We start from the raw sequence: 5,395 nt of genomic DNA on the forward strand, positions 1-5,395 counted from the left end.
CTGCTCAATGCTGGGTCCAAGCCAGATGTCTGTGTTGGTAGCCAAGTACCTGAAAGGATCCGGCTACATGAATATTTGCTGGGCTTCATGACAGCCCATATGGCTTTGCACTGTCTGCCAGAGCTTGACTGAATTAATTAGATCAAATCAAAGAAGAGAGCCTAATACGTTATTGCTTTTTGCTAGTTCTTTCCCTCATAAGACAAAATGCTAAATGTAATTAATCAGACGTGACATAAACGGGGAAGGATTTTTGTTGTTGTTGTTGTTGTTGTTGTTGTTTTGTTTTGTTTTCATTTAGTTTAATTTAATTTTGTGAAAGCTTTTTATGCAAGGGCCACGCCGAAACATTTAACTCGCCTGCTTTTAAAAATAAGAATGATAAACATGAAACGAATCTAACAAAACAATGGATTCCACCAGGAAGACTTCAATATTAGGAGACATTGAAAGGCCAGGAGGAGCAAGAAGGACAAAAGAAATAAAGAGAAAAAGAGTGATAACAAAAGAGAAGGCCATGGGCAAGTCTGAAAGAAGACGGAGGGAAGTGCATGAAGAAGGAGGAGGAGAGCTAGAGGGCTTCAAGTATTCAAGAAGAGAGCCAGTCATCCAGAATGAGAAGGAATAGCTCAGCAGCCCCTGAGGCTGGCGTTTCTTAAAATAAATAGTACTTGTTTCTCTCTGGGGTTGATTTGAGCTGAGAGCATAAAAAATTAAATCATAATCTTTTCTAATCGTAAGGTTAGTTAAATATTGTTCACACACAGTTCCTTTTTAGCTTTAAATCATGGGGTAGCCTAGTCTAAATGGAAAAGCTAGAAGCCCCCAAGTGAATGGAATTAGTTTGGCATCTCAGAACAATGTCAACACAACTGTAGAAGGAAATCAAATCAAGGACCAGAATGTCTTTATCCAGCAATGTGTGCTTTTTAATTAATAGGGTAGATGGTATTGGTTGGCCCCCCAAACAGTCATTTTCCTTTCTTCTTAGTGAATGGAACAATGAATGGTTTTGTTTGAATGACAAAGTGTCCCACACTGGGAATAAGAAACCATTAGCTAAACCAATTTGGGCAATCCTACTCCTGCTTTGCAGTGACTGAGCTAGGGATGAACAGTGAGGTATAAGGCAAAATTTGCCTGTGTGTTTATGGAAAATATTTCCTACCTGACAAAAGAGAGAGTTCCTTCCTGCTCTTGTGTTATGTGAGAAGCTGCTGTGTGAGAATGAGCTGCTCTGGCCAGACTGTGACCATGAGTAGCTGGCCATGACTACCACAGAGATGCTGCCCTAAGTTTCTGGTATTGTTGACCTATAGAACTGCTAAATAAAATTCCGCCGAGTAAATCTGAAGATCCAATTTGCTTTATTAAGCAATTGATGAATCAGGTAGCATCCCTTCTGACAACTAGAAGGGTGCTCCGAGGGATGGATATGTGTGTGTATACACACACACACACACACACACACACACACACACACACACACACACACATACACACACATACATACACAAAATGGAATGTTTTTATAAGTAGAAGGGTGGGGCAAAGGAGCTATTAACAAAAGAGAAGAAAGGATTATTTTGGGGCTGGGACATCTTTTCTTTGGGGGAGTAGAACAGGAAGGGTTTTTTATCATGTTGATTGCCCCTTCTTCCTATGGAGGATGACCTTACTGGTGCTTGACCAGAAAATTTCAGACTGTTTGATTAAGGTTATGTTTCTGGAAGACGTTGAAACTACAATTAAATCAGGCATTAAATCTAAGATTGGTATTTGGGGCTTTTAGCACAAGTGTTTTTTCTTTAAGATGACAAAGTCTGAAATTCCGTACCTCAAGACTTCTTGAAATAGGGGACAAGTAAAGGTCTATTGCTCAAACCCCCACTAGCTTGCTGTTCTGTCACTGCGACTGTGGAGGAAATGGGTTCACATGTTAAACCTTACAAGCTCAGGGGAGGCCAGCACGGTCAGCCCTACAAACTCAGGCACTGAAATTAACCACATAGGATGGCTTGAACATAAAAATTCCCCAAAGTGGGTCATGGCCCGAGTCAAATCCTAGGCCTGTAGCTTCCTTGACAAAGGCCAATCTTTACCTTAAGTAAGCCTGTCTATTGTCTTTTTGTAGCTTAAGATAACATACTCTTGGAATGTCAGAGGAATCCTCTTTTTCCGAACACTTCAGGGCACCAGAGCACAAGGGACTACAGAACTCATTGTGATCTTGTTCTTTGAATACCATCTCTATGTGCTATAAGTGTTATTCACTATCCTGTACCCACCAATGTAAAATAAAATAAGTATGTGTCGCTCCGATTTACTTTTTATCCAATCGCAGAGATTTCCCCGCTTTGCTTTCTCCCATCCCCTTAATCTACCACCAGTGGATTTCATGTAACCCTCCTTACGTCTCCTCCTTTGATTCTAATGTATAAAATAAGCTGCAAAACTGCCATTCTCCAGAGCATTTTCTTAATCTGTTGAGATTTTTGCTTCCCGGCAATCGTCGTGAGTTTGGCTCAAATACACTCATTAAAATTCTCTACAGGTTTGGATGTTTCTTCCATCTATACGACCAAGCACACTTAACTGAGAACATTAAGTACAACCAAAGCTAAAGGATATTAGTAGGATTTGGTTTAACTATGAGATACAAACCCCAACATAGTAATGGTTCAAAGGAGATAATTTTATTTCTCTTTTTCATAAGCATCTGGAAGCAAGTAGTCTGGTTGGCGTAGTATCCTGTGGCATCAGAAACTCAGGGTCATTCTGACTTAATGATCGGGATCCATTACCTCGTTTTCAGTCACCTATGGTCTATGTTGGTTGCTCCAGTTCTAGCCACCAAGTCTGTTTTTCAACCAGCAAGAAGAACTAAAGGGCAAAGAAGGAACATATGGCTTATGTGCAAGTCCTCAAGACATAAAGATCTTCAGGTAATAACTCCAAATAACTGACTTATGTAAAGATGTCTGTGTAATGCCTTGGAGCAGATTCTCCTTCAGAGGCACTCACGGTGTGGTGCTCTTGGAGGGCATTGAGCAGAGGCAGCACCTGGCTGGTGAAGCTGGTGTCAACTTTGCTAGGCAGCTGCAACAGGAAGTGCAGTCTCCTAACTTCTCATGCAAACAGGAGCATTTGATAGGGTGTGTGAATAAACGTGTTGAAAAACCTTGTGGTGGAGGCTCGAAGTGGGAGAAGAGTAGGAGGTCCTGGGAGGAAGGGAACTGCAGAGCTAGAGAAATATTTTTTTTTAATTATTCTTAGCAGGCTGCTGTTTATTGGATTGATATGATTTCAAATTCACTTGTTTATCGCAGAAATGAAATTGTTTTTAAGAGTAAAGTTGTTTTGATATGAGACAAGTAAGCTGTGTCAAGATGTCATCATCACATCCGTTGTCCTTGACAAGTACCCAGAAGTAGCTCAGCGACCGAGGAGCCCCCACTGGGGGCTTATTGAAGAAAACACACGGAGAAGCAACTCTGGTGGGAGGATGTTTAGACCATAAATACTGAAAGTTTGTGAAGACTATCCGAGAGCGTTTGCTCTGGGCAAGGCTACACTTCGCTGAACTAAATAGCTCTTCCGAGGACCTTTAGGAAGTTAGCTGCGGCCTAGGCGAAGATGACTCTTTTGACAAGCAGTGGTGAAAAGCTCCGCAGCGACCCCTTGAAAGAGATCAGCTTTCCTGTCAGCACCGGCTATGCCCTTCCCTAGCAACGCGCTCTAGCAACAGGGAACTTTTACTTTTGCTCTGGCAACTGGATGCCAGCTCTCGGTTGGCTAAGCCACCTCTCCAGAGTACCAATGCACAGAAAGATACCCTTGGAATTAAATTTGGATTTTATTCCTTTTATCTCTCGTTGCCTGGAACAATAGTGTAATTTATCTATCATTAGTTTGGAGTATGTTATTTCTTTATCGGCTTATTAACAGACGTTACCCTTTATGCTATAGCATGTGGAATTATTATTATAATTCCCTCAGTGAACCTGTGTTAAAAAAAATACTGACAAAAACAAACTCAGTCTCTGAGTACCATTTTGCCCTCCCCCAAAACAAACACCAGCCTTGTTTTCCCTTCAGGCCAATGTGAACTGGGAAATGTAAACTACACAAGTCCACATCTGAATTATACAAGGTAAAGACCTAGCCTTGCCAACAGGGGCACGAACACAGGCAGTGGAGACATACGCAGTGGTGACTCTCCAGTTCCTCAGAGCTCACCCCACTTCCAAAAGTAACTCCTATCCCTAGGTGAGTCCTGACAAGGACATGAATGAGGCTGAGGTGGCTTCCCCAGTCAATAGGACACAGAACCAAGCTCTTAGGAGAGTTATAGTTGGCTTCCCCAGTCAATAGGACACAGAACCAAGCTCTTAGGAGAGTTATAGTTGGCTTCCCCAGTCAATAGGACACAGAACCAAGCTCTTAGGAAAGTTACAGTTCAACTCCCTGGAGAACAAATGAGACACAGCAGATCAAAACAGATCTGGGTTTGAAGGTGGCCCCTTGACCTCCTAGTTCCCGGCTAAGTTACTTCACCTCACTCAACTTCAGATTTCTCCCCCTATCTGTGGCAAGGTGGCGTTTACTTTTACCTTCCCTCTCCTTGATCATCCCCAATTTAGGTGCTTAATGGGTCTCGAGTAAGGAAGAAGACAAGGCTTTGTGTGGATAACTGCACAGTCCTGAAATTTTGATGTGAACGACAGTCACGCAGGCAAAAGGAGGTTTTCTCCTATAGATGTTCCATGAGGAGGGTGTTCCCCTTTGCACCTACGAAAGGTCTTGTAAACCCTTCCCAAGATAAATAGGACTGCTACTCAGGACACCAAGGATCCTACAGTATCCACCCCAGAGGCAACTAACCTGTGGGGAAGAGCAAGGGAAAAGCCGAAGAATCCTAAGTGAAGGAGGCCAGAAGTAGACCCGAAAGAGAGGGACTCCTCAGATGTCTTCCTAGCCAGTGAGCTGAAAGGTTCTAAATGGGAAAAGAAAGATTTTACACCATCTTCTTGCTGTCTTTTTCCTGTTTGGGGTAACGGAGTGTTCCTATACATTCTTGCATGTATTGTGACTTTGAATACTTCAAGGGGAATTAAATGCTTCAATGTACACAAAGCACTGAGCACAGGCCTGGCACATGGTAAATACTGAACACATGTCAGTGCCTGTGTTATAATCGAAGAGACCTTGGTTTTATCTTAGTGCCACCACTGGTAAGCTGTGTGACATCAGCACTGATCTGGGGCTATGTTTCCTGATCGATAAATATGAGGACTTTGAAGGAGATGATCTCTAGGGGCTGTTTTAGCTCTCATGTCTTTGTGGGGTTTGGGTGCAGGGCTAGGAAGATGGTGGTGGAAAACATACAGCCAAT

The sequence above is a fragment of the Pteropus vampyrus genome, unplaced genomic scaffold (genome assembly GCF_000151845.1).
Source record: "Pteropus vampyrus isolate Shadow unplaced genomic scaffold, Pvam_2.0 Scaffold80, whole genome shotgun sequence".
Classification (NCBI taxonomy): Eukaryota; Metazoa; Chordata; class Mammalia; order Chiroptera; family Pteropodidae; genus Pteropus; species Pteropus vampyrus.